The sequence below is a fragment of the Rhipicephalus microplus genome, chromosome X (assembly GCF_043290135.1).
Source record: "Rhipicephalus microplus isolate Deutch F79 chromosome X, USDA_Rmic, whole genome shotgun sequence".
In the NCBI taxonomy this organism is placed as follows: domain Eukaryota; kingdom Metazoa; phylum Arthropoda; class Arachnida; order Ixodida; family Ixodidae; genus Rhipicephalus; species Rhipicephalus microplus.
This window is the reverse complement of record NC_134710.1, coordinates 479,975-495,085: the sequence shown is the minus strand read 5'-3', so window position 1 is coordinate 495,085 and position 15,111 is coordinate 479,975. Positions and strand designations below refer to the sequence as shown.

The following is a 15,111-nucleotide window of genomic DNA, read 5'->3' as shown; positions in this document are numbered from 1 at the left end:
TAGTTTAGAAAGATTGATTCTACCAAGAATAATTTCCAAACATCTGCCGCATGTGTGATGTGTGGAGGTGGCCTTTTCAGCTTGTTTTCAGTGGCTTCGGTTTTGCTTCTATTGTTATATTAGACACAGGGCCGCATCGAGTGTTGCTAGCCACTCCCATAGCGTTGTCTCGCAAACATGGGTGCACACGTGTGGCTCAAAAGTATCTTGCAACCACACCTGAACCGAGAGACGACGAGCTTTGAATCTGAAAATGACAGCACCTCAGCTTCAAGCTATGACGATGACATTTTGCATCAGCCTGGGACAACGGGCCTCAAGTGGTCTCCTCCACTAAGCATGTGTAGCTGCTGACCTTTGAGCACAATCTTAGGGCTACATGGGTTATATGCAAGGTCCACACAGCGCTTGGAGACAATGAGCTGGTAAGACATTTCAGTCTCAGAATACTGAGTGACGCGAGAGGACTACACGCGTGTTCATTTTTTGGTTTTCTTTCAAAACCATCAGTGAAATTGAAATAAATGTGCTTGGATGCGCATTTTTGAACGCCAAGTTATGCAGAAAGTTGTCGCATGGTAATCGGTGACATCAGACCAACTACAGTGAAATCTCGGTATAACGAACTTCAGGGGACCACGAAAATTTGTTCGGTATTTTGAAAGGTCATTATAGTGAAAGCTCGAAAATCAACCATAAATACTTATTTTTCACCGGCCAAAATGACTTACCTTTACAACGGTGGGTGCTTGAACTCGTTTCTTTACGAGAAAAAAGAAAAGCACAGGTAAACACAAAAAATGCACGTTTACTTTAAAGAAGTCTGATTTTTTTGTTGTTTTTTTATGCGAGCAGCACAAATTTTGCAGCGCGAAGGCCTCCAGCTCATCCACATTCCTGTGGTGCGACTCGGTTCTTTGGTCACAACAGCCTGCTTTTTGCCTTCCAGTTGCCGAAGAATATCCATTGTCTCGCTTAGCAAAAACTGCTTCCGCTGCTTCGTCGCAAGCAGAGATGAACTCATTCGTAGTATCACAGCAGCGCGAACGCCAACTTTCTTTGCGGATGGGAGAAGTAATCACCGAAAAGACATGAACACGACTGTAAAAACAAGGCCTCTAAAGAAAAACCGAAAGCATCACCGCTGCCATCGCCTCTTTCGAAGAAAAAAAAAGTGCTAAAAAAAATTTCCCGCGTTTCGTTCTCTGCTCTCTTGCTGTCTCGGGTTTCCAGCGCCCATGCTTCCTGCTCCGCAACTCCCACTATGCCTCGCTGATTTTGCCCTCTCGTGTTGCCCTCGCCTCTGCGCTCCCTTGTAAACCTGCAGCCTTGGCATTTCAACAAAGAGAAAGAAAAAAAGTCGCCCTTTCATTCCCCCCCTCCCCCCCCACACCGTCGCACGTCTTCCAAGAAGCAAGGGGTCCGTTCGTTTTGTCGTATGCTTGCGTAACGCTCTGGTGGTCGCAACAGATTGCAGAACATCAGTTCGTAGTACTGAGGCGTTGTTAATATAATGTGGAACTAAATTAATGCTTGTTATTCTGAAAAGTTCAGTATTCTGAAATAAGTAGTAGTGAAATAATTTTACATTGGAACTATTAGCAGTCGGCACGGGATTTTCTACTGAAATTTCACTGTAGTGAAGTTCTTTGGACATCTAATTCATATAGGCATTGTTCACATTGTGGGCATCTACCTACATTAGTATGCCAGCAGCCTCTTTCCGCAAGTAAAAAATAAAAAAAAAAGGGTAGAAAGTGCACGACTTCACTTGTGTCTCATGAAAAAAAAAAAAGAAATGCACCCTGATGCACTTTTTTTCTATTTAATACTAGCAGCAACACTGTGTAGATAATGTATTTTTTATATTATTCCCAGGTAATTTATCTCCAAAATGTATATAGTGAATTTTATGTTTTGAATATTCTTGCATATAAGGGTGCTTTTTAATGATCAGATGACAATAAAATTTCACCCCCTTCCACATTTTTATACTTTTCACAATATTTTTGCTGCTCAATAACTTATGTTTTTTTGAAAGAGCATTTCATTATGCATACTTGGGTATGCTCCCATGTACACTGGAGTATAGTGAACTCCCTTTAAGACAAACTCAAAGGCGCTATGATTATTTTGTTTGTCTTATCAGAAGTTCGTATTATTGGAAGCGCCCCAAAAAACCAAATGCTAACATGCCATGTACGCCCAAATATGTTACTTGAAAATGCTAAACAAAGTATACTTATAATGTGAAGCAAAGGTAAGAAAAAAGCATTTGGCATAGCTTGATTAAAATTATGCTTTCAAGTAGAGTATTTAGACTAATCTAATGAGTACTTGATTTCCCGAGTTCATAATAAATATGCTCATGAAGAAATTGCTACCACATTTCAACAATAAAACTCTAGTGTGACTCTATCTTGATTAAAAAAAAAAGATAAAAAGGGGGAGACAAGCAAAATTTTCTTTCAAACAATGAAAAATTTATCTTTCTGGCTCTTCACCTTCTGAAAGGCTGTTTTACTGGCTTTGCTATTACTTTTGGATACGCCTCCTTTGCATACCGCTACCTTGACAAAGCCAATTTAGGCCGAGTTGCTTATGAAAGTGTGCAATCTTTTCATTTAGGTTCAAATATTTTCTTAATTCAGCCCACAGTAGCTTTTCCTGAATGACATGCAGCTGAAGATTTCCGTTTACGCTACTCACGATCACAAGCTTTGGGCACACAAGAAGCAGACAACACAGCTATATTTAGAGTGCAAAGTGACCTTTCATAATGAAAATGGTGCATTACGATTTGCTGCATTTCACTGCAAAGAGATACAATGCATAACAACGCAAACTGACCTGAGCTCATGTTGAATAGTGATTACAATGCACCTGACTACTCTGGTGGCAGTGCTAGTTCCACATATGTGGTCACTTGTGGTTGTTTCATGTGGTTGTTTCATATGTGGTTGTTTCATATGTGGTTGTTTCATGTGATTATAATGTGCAGAAAATCTTCGTTCCCGTTTTCACTTTCATTTGACTTTTTTCCCCCCTTGCCTTTCCCCCTATAGCCAAGCTGTTGTGTTCTTTTTACTTACAAATACTGCTGGCCAGAGGCCAAAGCAGGAGGGGCAAGATAATACAGTTGTCATACACATTTCAAAACAACATCAACAATAAAGAGAGTAAAAAGTGGAAAGCGTGACATATTTATACAAAAGCAACAAAAAGGAAAGAGTGGGGAGGGAAAAGAGGAAATAGTTGGAATAGTTAGAAAAACAACTTCAAATTTCAGCGTAAATAAGATCGGGAGAGTGTAAACTGCTTGCAGGCAAACCGTTCCACTCTTCAATGGTACAAGGAACGAAGGAAAATTTGAACAAGTTAGTACGAGCAAAATATGGTGTTAAAGAAAGTGTGTGTGAATGCCGAGTCTGGCGTGTTCTTAGGTGAGGTAGGGGTCAGGGTTCAGAGCAAATTTGCGGTTAGAAAGTTGGTACAAAAATTTGAGACGTAAGAATCTGCGTCTCGACTGCAAAGATGTGATACCATTTGAAAGCATTACACTAGTTACAGAACTACCAGGCTTGTAAAAAGAATAAATGAAACGAACTGCCCTCCGCTGAATTTTTTCTAATGCATCAATGTTAGTTTTGGTATAAGGATCCCAGGCAACGCATGCATATTCTAATTTAGGGAGAATCAAGGATTGGTAAGCTAAAAATTTCACTTTCGTAGGAGCATCCTTAAGTTTGTGCCTTAGCATGCATAATTTGCAGAAGGCTGCGGAAGAAACTTGTTTAATGTGGGGATTCCAACTTAAATTATTCGTTAGAGTGACACCAAGATACTTGTATTCCTTAACTTCTTTAAGAGGTTGGTTAGAGAGCGTGTAGTCAGTTAGTACTGGCTTTTTCTTGTTAGTGACACGGAGCAGAACTGATTTATCCAAGTTTAGTTTCAGCCCCCATTGATTGCACCATAGACATATATTGTTTAGAGTGGACTGGAGAGCTGCTTGGTCATTAGAACTAGTTATCGAGTTAAACAGAATACAATCATCTGCAAAAAGTCGAACGTTAACAGGTGGGTTTACACAATTTACTACATCATTACAGTATATCAAAAATAGTAGGGGACCGAGTACACTGCCCTGCGGGACACCTGAAGTAACCGGCAGAAGAATTGAGTTCTGATTATTAATGCACACAAACTGGGAGCGATCAGACAGGTAGTTACAAATCCAGGCTAATAGAAAATTTGGAAGTCCAATAAGCTGTAATTTAACCATTAGTTTATCATGGGGGATGCAGTCGAAAGCTTTGCAGAAATCTAGGAATATGACGTCTACTTGGCCGCCCTTATCAATCACAGATGCAAGAGAATGAATGACTGTACATAACTGAGTTGTTGTCGACAAGCCCTTTCGAAAACCATGCTGATACGGAGATAAAAAGTTATGCTCATCTAGGTGTTTTGATATGAATGTTGTGACAATGTGTTCTAACATTTTGCTACAAGACGATATAATCGAAATTGGCCGATAATTGAAGACAAGAAGAGGGTCTCCCTTTTTGGGAATTGGCTTGACACGAGCCATTTTCAATTTAGGTAACGTTGCAGTACTTGAAGCTTCAAAAATTGTAACAAGGTATTTGGACAAGGGCTCGGCATACCGTCTGTTCTCTACTGTACTTCTGTTGGGGAACTAAAGACCACGAGAAGAATACGAATGGACCAACGCTTTTTGTTGCTTTCTTTGCTTATAAAGCCGGCCCTTTCTCCACCTACAAGCTAGGTGCGAGGGAGATACCATCTTTATGCACTGATTTTTCTTATCTGCTTAACTCGCTTTTTCCCTTCACGTTACAATTTGCTTTTGATTTGCACTGAATCTTTGTGCCAGCAAGTTCTTTTTTTTTCCCATTTTTTTTTTTTCATGTTCACCTGAATGCCCCCATTAAGACTATAATGTTCGTTACGCACAATCTCCATTGTGGTTGGCCACTGGGAGAGTTCATCTTAACAGAAGAGGCCTGTTACATGGTTTGCCTTAAGCAAATTTTTCTTGCATTTCATCCATGGGGAACCAAACAAACGCTTCCGTGTTGTTTGTTTTAAGCAAGAATTCGTCTTGCTGTTTTAAGCAAGAATTCGTGTTTTGGACGCCGCGGCGGCCTTGAAAATAGTATTTTTTTTGCACTTTGCGGTTGAATTAGGTGCTGATAATTACAGAATAGGTAGTTTATGAGACATACAACCCAAAAATGTGGTTTTTCAAAAACCGACTTTTTCGCGATTTTTCGGTTTTCAAGGGCCGCGTCCCCCCTTAATGGGAGTTTACTGTACTTCTTAAACTAGCAAAAATTTTGCTCCCGAGACTTATGAAAAATTACTACAGTTAGACCATGATATAAGAAAATTGACAAACTTCCAGAAAAATTCTTTATAAAGAGGATTTTGTTATATGGAGACTTGGTACAAAGATTAGAAGAATAAACACAAATTTTAAACAAAAAAAGCACTGAGCGCAGACCTCATCCAAAACACTTATTTGGCAGTAAAAAAACTGAATTATTATTGCGATGGAAATTTTAAGGACACTCTCAGCAGTTTGTTGCTGTTGCCGCTCTGTTCCGTAACAAGTACAAATTGATAACATGACCCCGTGCATCGTAACTTTTACGAACGAGTAAAAGCGCACAAGTGCTGCTGAAGCAGAGATCAAATAAGCCAGCCTATCTCTATCGCCTCGAAAGTGCATGTGATAACATCCCTCCACGTGTTAGAACTGCCGTCGAATGCCCAAACAGAAAGGAAACCACCAGTTTTGAACGAGCATGAAAAAACGCGGGGGGGAGGGGGGCAGGTGGTTGCTCGATTAGCAACGGTGAACCTTGGTTTTATGAATGCGGTCACAATCGACGGCACACCTGCCATATCAGCAAGCATCAGTACCCTTTGAATGCGACGAGACTGTGAAAAAAGCACTTCCCAAAGAAACATGGCCAGTGGCGGATGGTCGGCAACCAGTCAGTGGCCAGTTTAGTCTGTGACACAACCGAAATAAGTGGTTGGCTTGTGACAGGCCATGGCAGTAGGCTAGACTGCATGCTTGGACCATCTGCCAATGCCACTTGGTCAGGTCGGCAGTAGGTTAGGCAGTGTGCTTGGCCCGACGTCATCGGTTTACCTCATTCTGCCAACACTACTTGGGCTTGGTGGGGGGGGTGGGGGGGTGGCACCAACTTCATTTCGGGAGGGGCATCCCCACAAAATGGTCATTTTTCACTTCTTATGCCACGGCGCAAAAAAACTTTGGAGGGGGAGGGGCACATGCCCGGTGTGCCACCCCCTGGCTATGGCCCTGGGTGACATATGCAAGTGCGAACGATGGCTCACGCTTGTCAATTTGCCCATCGTGTAAGCAAAAACACATCTCTGATGGAATTTCCTTTATTTTTTTTTAGATATGCACAGTGACATCACTTTATTTCAGGAGTAAATTGCAGTGTTTGTTCATACACATGAAGTCACTGTAATGTGCAGTAAGCTAGCTAAAAATTTATCCTGACACACAAATTTCTAGGAAGTGTACCAAAACAAGGTATAGATAGCATACATCTTGGTAGGAAGCGCACCTTCCTACCAAGTGAAAAGATGGATTCATACCAACTGGCCCGATACAATTGTTTATATATAGTATAATTGTTCCACAAACATAAATTAGATTTTTTCCACCTTTTTTAGATGTGCAAGAGCAGCTTAGATGAATATATGCATCTGTGAAATAATAGTGACAGCTGCAAGCAATTGGATGGCTGGTTTGACAGGTGACAGCAGATAGCGTGTGCACAGCGTAGTTCCAAGTTCGGTGAGTATATATTCCCAGATTCTTCGAAAAGGAACTGAAACATTAAGACGACACAGAAAGCACAATGTCGTGTCCTGTGAACGGTGTTAACCATCCGTGACCACCAAAAAAGCACGGCCGAGGCATTCTCGCCTGCCTTTATACACACTCCCGTGTGAGGTTTAGGTGTGTAAGTCATAGAATGGCACGTAGCGAAAATCTTTGTTAACAGGAACAGGCACAATATCCCAGCCATGCTTTTGTTCCTTTCGATGATAATGAGAGGTGCAAACTTAGTCATATAACTCTCTGACTGAATACAGAACCGCAGTTTGATTATTGACACCCTGACATTGTAGGGTGCTCTAAACAAAAGTGCAGTATTTGTGTCGCAGTATCCGAGTACATTGCTCCACTATTCGACCTATTACAATAGCATGCCACGGTTTGCGAAACTTGTACTAGACACACACAAAGCTAAATTTGGACACTACCTTTCAATGAGTGATCTCTTTGCTTTTTTGCATGCTATAAACTGCTTCAATCATTTTTAGGCTGAAAACATTGCTGCATCTTTGTCACTGAATTGAGAGTTTCATTGCTTATAGCTAACAGAGAATCAGACGTAGTATTTTCAAGGCTGGTGGGTTGTAATCCCACTGTCGGAAAGCCCCATTTTTCGACCAATATAGCTCTTTTCAGCTTATGTAATCATGTTTAAACTAGTGTTAAATAAACTAAATAGCTTCGCTTCTGTTTTGCATGGCTGTATTGTCTATCGGTCTAACTGGTTTAAGTAAATAAACAAAGCGAGCCTCTCAAACTGCTATTCACCTCCTGTTGTACTGTACTTCTTCTGCCAGAAATCTTTAGGTGGCGTTCCAAAGCTTTGTTGGCTGATCTCATCGCAACTTTTCTTGTACTAATTGATTTTCTTTTTTTACAGGCTGTCTCATAAGTCATGTTAGTGCATCAATGCAGGACGTCTGCAATGTCGTCAAAAAGTGGCTCGTCGAAGCCCAGGACAAGGAAGGCAGCCGATCACGCAGGCGTCATGGAGAGAGCATCCACGAGACGCCATGAGTGTTTGCGGGAAGATTTTGTGTAAATAAAGAAGATTTAGGTCCATGTACCTGTGGTGTGAGTTTGATTGATGCTCCTATATTTGATAGTACTGTAGTAACATTGTAGCAGGTAAAGAACATTGCAGCAAGCTACCCCCGAAGCATCAAAACAAACCGTCGATAACGAGATTAACCACAAAATACGGCCGCTGCCTCACTTCTGCATTGAATGTTCCTCTACGCGCGAATAACAAGCGAAGAGAGAATCGGGGGTGCTACGGTGTTGCGGAAATCACCATTATTTTTTCTGGACAAGCGATTTTTTCTGGTTTTCCAGAAACCTGTGATGCAATAGCGATGAATGACTCTTTGAAAAGCAAGTACTGTCGTCGTCGTTTGAAAATCTCGTGCACGTGGTCGGGCTTTTTGAAAATGCCCATGTCGGTTGGCGTGGGCAGTTTTGTGACCTTCCCTCGCTGTGTGCTTATCACCTACGATGTCTCTACACTCGCACCAATCGTGAACCCTGCCGTGGTGCACAGATAAGACAGGGAACGTTCTACGCAAAGATAGAAAATGAAAAGAAAACAATATGGCACGTGGCAACGGGCAAAGGGGGGAGGGAGTGAGCCGAGGTGGGCTGGCAAAATAATAATAAACGGAAGAGATCCAACGGGTGAGAAGGCGCCAGGCTTCGGTTAGCGGGACTGGAGCTGATGAATGTAGGGGCTGCCTTTATTACGCGGAAGAAAAAAAATCCAAGTTTTAATGATTGAAGTTGGGGGTGCATCTATTATGCGAGTGAATACGGCATGTATGAACTACAGCGGCTGCTGCTGGCGTGACTTGTAATTTTATTTGTGGGGGAGGGGGGTGCAATCATACCTTATGCATTTTCATGCACGTGTTTCTAGGTGTGCTTGCATATGTATACAATACACATGCAAATTATGAAGAAAAAAAGACCCCGTATCTGCATGTAATCTGCAAATGTAAGCTGGCCACGTAAGCTGGCCACGTACTAATTTTCACCAGGACGACCGTGGCCTTACAGAGACTACAGGCTCTCAGCCAGGTTGGCCAATGAAGTCGGCCCTACGTTGGTGGCCATACAATCCGACAATGTGAGACCAGTGTCAATCACCATACGTGGGCAGACCTTGGCAGCCGACCTATGCCCAACGTTGGCCAGGTCCTCGTGTTATTGCTCTCACGGAAACCTTGCTTTCTTCAAATACGCATGACACTGAATTGTTTCATAATGCACAAAACCTTACTGTTTATCACTGTGATCGTACTGCATGTTGATATAGAGCCGTGCTCCTGGCCATCTCTAAATGCATTCCATCGTCATGCATACAGATTAATCATACCATCAAAATAATATGAGTTCTATACTAACAATCTATCATTTAAAAATTATCTCAGGCATATGCTATCGTTTTCCTTCATGTGCACAAACATTCTTAAGTGAACTCCATGATTCAATAAACAGTCACTTCACGTTTTCCTTCTACCCTTTTGTTTTAGTAGGTGATTTTAATCTCCCTAACAAACTGAACCACTGATCCATCATGCTTATCACCCTTTTCAACACATACCAAAGATTTCACAGATATGTTTCCTGTTTTTCGTATGTGTCAACTGGTCACCCAACCAACCTACCAGAGTAACGAGCACTCCTTCAAATACGCTTGACATAATTTTGACTAACACACCCACCTTAGCTTCTGAAATCACTTATCTGCCCGCTATCAGCGATCATTCCCTGCTTGCTTTTTACCTTCAAATGCCACTTCCCAAAACGATCTAATGAGAAAAAAGTAGTATGCTATTTCAAAAAAAAAAAAAGAAATTTCGATGCCATTAATGCTGAATTGTCTAACTTCACCAATTCCTTTTTTTGTCAATTAAATTATTGCTGTGTACAAGCGAACTGAGATCTTTCTGCTACAAAAGTTGATGAACTTACCAAAAGATACATTTCTAACCATATCAGCATCTCTAATCAAAATGCACCATGGTACAATGCCTATATCAGACTATCTGACCATAAAAAACGACTTTACGAATCTGCGATACTAGCACCCACTGAAGAACCTTGGGTGATTTACAAGAATGTACACAATGCTTACATTACCACCTTAAAATCCTCAAGTTGCCATTTTTTTCTCGTAGACTGCCAGAAACACTCTCAACTTATGGTGCCTAATTCTAGTAGATCATTTTGACAATTCAGTTCCTACTAACATGTGTGCCGATCTTTTTAATGACACTTAAAAAAAACTTTTCGTTGGTTGGTAACGTCATCCTGCCTCATGTGCAAAACTCAATGTCCATTGATCCTTCCGGTATTGCTAAACTTGCAGTGGCTTGCTTATTCACTCTTCTCCTGGCCATGACACTATCTGCACTAAATTTCTGAAAAGCACCACTACCTACAGTTCATTGATACTAACAAAGATCTTTCAACAATCTTTAGATACATCAACCATTCCTGCACAATGAAAAATCGGGAGGGTGGTGCCAATTTTTAAGTCAGGTAATAAACACTCTCTGAATAATTATCACCATATTTCTCTAACAAGCACTTCCTGTAAGCTATTAGAACATTAATTTTCACCGACCTCGTTACCTTCCTCGACTCAAACTCTTTTTTTACACCTGCACAACATGGCTTTCGCAAACATTTTTCATGCGAGACACAACTCATATCATTCACTCAGAAACTGCATTAGATTTTGAACCGCTCATCATGCGTCGACTGTATTTTCTTAGACTTTAGTAAAACTTTCGACAAAAGTTGTCATCAACAATTACTTTTCAAATTGAGCCCACTAAACCTTGACAATAATTTGCTCAAGTGGATTGAATGTTTTTTATGTAACAGAATTCAATACGTTACTGATAACAATCACAATTCATCATCTGCTGAGGCGAACTGAGGCGTACTGCAAGGGTCGGTCTTTGGCTCGCTTCTGTTTATGTATATTAACGACCCCACATCTTCTATTTTTTATAACATTCATCTTTTTGCAGATGATTGCATCATTTGCCATGAAATAACCAGTGATAACGACATTTCATGCTTTCAATCTGATCTTAACAGCATAGCGGCTTGGTGCAGCACATGGCGCGTTGGTGCAGCATGGTGCAGCAAAGAGTTGGAGTCAAGCAAGGTAACGATGTCGGTGAAAATTACATGTTCTAATAGCTTACAGGAAGTGCTTGTTAGAGAAATAGGGTGATAATTATTTGGAGAGTGTTTATTAACCGACTTAAAAATTGGCACCCCCTCCCGATTTTTCATTGTGCAGGAATGGTTGATGTATCTAAAGATTGTTGAAAGATCTTTGTTAGTATCAATGAACTGTAAGTAATGATGCTTTTCAGAAATTTAGTGCTGATAGTGTCATGGCACATTGGCAAATGTAAGGTAATGCGCATAACATGATCACCCAACACCCAACACTCTGCTAACATACTACTTAAACAACATCCTACTCAATCTGGTCAACTCATTAAAATACTTGGGTGTTCTTATCATGATGAACCTATCTTGGGCACCTCATATCGAATACATTACTAATAATTTCAATTGCATGTTAGGCTACATATGCCGTAACTTTTCAAAAGCACTGCTTCTTCTGTGTGGGATCCTTACCACGATAACTTGGATCGCTTCATTAGAACTTATACAGAAAAACTCCATCCGTTTCTTACTGTCCAACTATAATCGCATTGTCAATACAATTTCAATTAGATCCAACCTAGACCTCCCTTCACTTGCATCTCATCCTAAAGTATCCTGCCTGGCCACATTTCACAAATTATTTCATCATCCCACTTTTCATGACCAACTAATCCTCAGCACATATCCTATCGTATCGACCACCTCCATAAGGTTGGCATCGCATCATGCAAATCCCAGTGTTTTTATCGATCATTCATACCTCGTACATCAGCAGATTGGAACCACCGACCCAAGGACATAGTAACTACAGTTAAACCTGGATATAATGAAATAGATAAATTCCCAGAAAAATTTGTTATAAAGACGATTTCTTATATGAAGGTGCGGTACAAAAATTCGGAAAATAAACGCACAAACTAAGCAAAAGGAGGACTGAAGGCAGAGCTAACCCAAAACACTTTTCTTACAGTAAAAAAACTGTGACACTATTGCGATACAAATTATATAGACACTATCGGCGGGTTTTCGCCATCACAACCATGTTTCGTAACAAGTCCAAATTGATAACATGCTAACATGGTTGCTTCGGCGAGTTGGTACGACATGATTCACATAAAAAACAGCGCCAATAACGAGGGACACGAAAAGAAGGAGACAGACAGCGGCACTGACTTACAACAAGATTTATTTGCTGGCACCGCACATTATATACTTGAGCAGTATCTGACAAAAAAGGGGAAAATACAAATCAAAGAAAACAGAATTCACCTAACACCCGAGTAATCATCGTGATAACGCGCCATGAACAAAATATGTGTCAATGCTCTGAAGAAAATCTAATTCTTTTTGTGATAGAGCAATTGAAGGCCTGCTGACACATGCAACATGCCCGCACATCGTAACTTTCATGAGCGGGTAGAAGTAAAAGCGGGCGAGCGCTGCTGAAGCAAAGATCAAATGAGTTGACCCATCCCTATTGCCTGGAAAGTGTATAAGATACCATCTCCCGCATGTTAGAACTGCTGTCGAATGCTGAAACAAAAAGCAAACCATCCGTCCGTCTTGCACGACCATGAAGCAAAGCGGGGGGTTCGCTGGAGCAGCAATAATGAAATTCGATTTTAAGAAGGGCGGTTGCGATCGCTGGTGCACTTGCTATCTCGGCGAGTGAATCGGTGTGCTTTCAATGCAAAGAGATTGTGTGAAAAAAGCACTTCTCCCTGGAGTGGCCGTATTTTCTCACACCAGCGTTTTGTAGGAGTTCCGCGATATCGGATCAAAAAGAGTTGGCTGCCAGCCTTACTTCTTATAACATTCATTTTTTTGCTCTCGCATTTATTACACTGCATTCAACGCGTCGTCATGTTGCCAGAAATGATTGGCTAATAGTGAAAGCTACCAGCCTGTGAACTCGCCACAGGATGCAAGACAGAAGTGCATGACAAGTCGACCTCCGAAGGTCCGTCGTCACCGTGGTCGCGGAAAGTTTCCATCAGCGCCTAATCTGACATCCCCTTGGTTCAGACCGTTGTCCGAAATTAGAGAAATAAAAGTCACAGCTTTGTCGCAAAGGCCAAGCAATGAATCTAATAGGAAAAACTTGGAAAGTAACGCTCAAAACGGCAAGGAGATCGAAACGTGCAACGCGCTGCTCACGCACAAAATGACGCACAAAAACATACAGAGGACGGGAGAGAACTACACAATGTTTACCGATCGACACTTAATGCGCTGTTTAAACAAAAACCAGGCACGAAACGTAATCAGAGGTACAGATATGAGTGCGAACAAACAAGTGCCCCAGCTGTTACTTCACCGTGTTTGAAAAGCACACTCTTCGCAAACGGTGCCTGTACAGTGAGCGAAGTGATCTTTGCGTGCGCGGCAACTAAACACAATCGTTCCGGTCAAAGTCGAAGGCACACGATTCTCCGCGATTTTCCCTACCAAATAAGCTCATGCGCATAAACCATCGTCGGGTCGGCGGCGGGGCAGCCGCGGAAGACTCATGCTCGTACCAAAATGCTAAAATGTGGAGCGAAATTCTTAAATTGTCCGTGAGAAAAATTTGTTAAATCAAGGTTGCCACCCGCTGTTAGTTTTTTTACATAGAGGTCGCAAATACATGTGCTTCTATGGAGCAATGACGGACAATAGAAAAACTTCGTTATATCGAGGAATTCGTTATATGGAGGATCGTTATAAGCAGGTTTAGCTGTATCACTAATAACCATTTTTTCCATTAAGCCTTACTTAATTTTGCATAATTAGAAATCAGAAAGTGTACAATGCATTATGTTATGTATTATTATGTACTATGCTCATACTGTATTGAAGTTGTGGTCCTTACGCAGGTAATATTGTGTCATGAGGAGTTTTTGTTTGTTGACAAACTTATTTTCATACTGTATTTTATTTCTTGTCTACTTGTAACCACTCCCCTCTATAATGCCATATGGCCTTGAGGATAAATAAAATGAAATGAAATATAGATGTTTGTTATAAACAGGTTCAACTGTATTTTCTTACGGTAACGAAATAGTTGATTATTGACTTGAGAGCAGTCATATTAAAAAGTTGCAGTGCGGACCAATTTATGGCATACCCATATTTCATAAATTCTTAAAATTGCCCGTAATTGTACATTTCCATCACTGAATGGTAAGGGCGATATAGACACTGACAGCACCCACCATACAAGAAATGCGGCCTCTCTGTTACATCAACCTGGAACTACTCGTGACAATCGGGAAAGCTGGCAAGCATTCTGAAATAGATAAACTTATTGTCTACGTGAAGTGTCTAGTTCATTTTTTTTTTAAGATATAAACAGAGTCGTAATTTGCCCATCTGTCAGAAGAAGCAGTTGCCCCTGAGTGTTATGCGTCCCACAAAAATAAAGGCTATTCTACGCACTAAACACCACATGCCAAAGTAAGGTGCTATTCTTTTCATGAAGGCACCCTTTTACCACTTCCTGGTCTCGCACGCCAGAGTGGTCTTGTGTTCTAAGAGGCAAAAGTTTTTCATCTAAACTTTGTTTGGATATCCACCTAAACCACGAGCCTTCAGTATTCGCTTTTCTTCCAGGTGAACCAAAAAACCTAGACATAGTGTGGCTGGTTATTAGGTTAACAATAACAGACTAGTCATTCACGCACAAAAGAAGTCTAAACAACCCCAATGCCAACTAACAAATGAAGAAAGAAGGGCCGCAAACTTATATCTGCATGGAGTAGGAAAACCTATTAATGCATGGGGATCTACGTGAAATATAGCTGTTAGGGGCATTTGATTTCTTCTTTGTGCAACAGTTGACTTGCGCATGTGCCACCCATATTATTGATATCAAGTGCTAGACGTGCTTTTTCATTCTTGTGCCGGTACTAATTTGGGCATTCATCAAATTGCGCTTACACTCTTGGCAACGTATAGATAGATTAGAAAGTAAACCTTTGGCTAGCGATAACTTGTGTTGCAATGATTTCTGGTTAACAGAGCAGTCT

At 41.0% G+C, this 15,111-nt stretch overlaps 1 protein-coding gene across 11 annotated transcripts in view; it reads right to left on the bottom strand.

Moving 5' to 3' along the window:
* The window catches only part of LOC119175608 (uncharacterized), a 497,980-nt gene that overhangs the window by 221,218 nt on the left and 261,651 nt on the right, over positions 1–15,111 (bottom strand). The window lies entirely within an intron of this gene.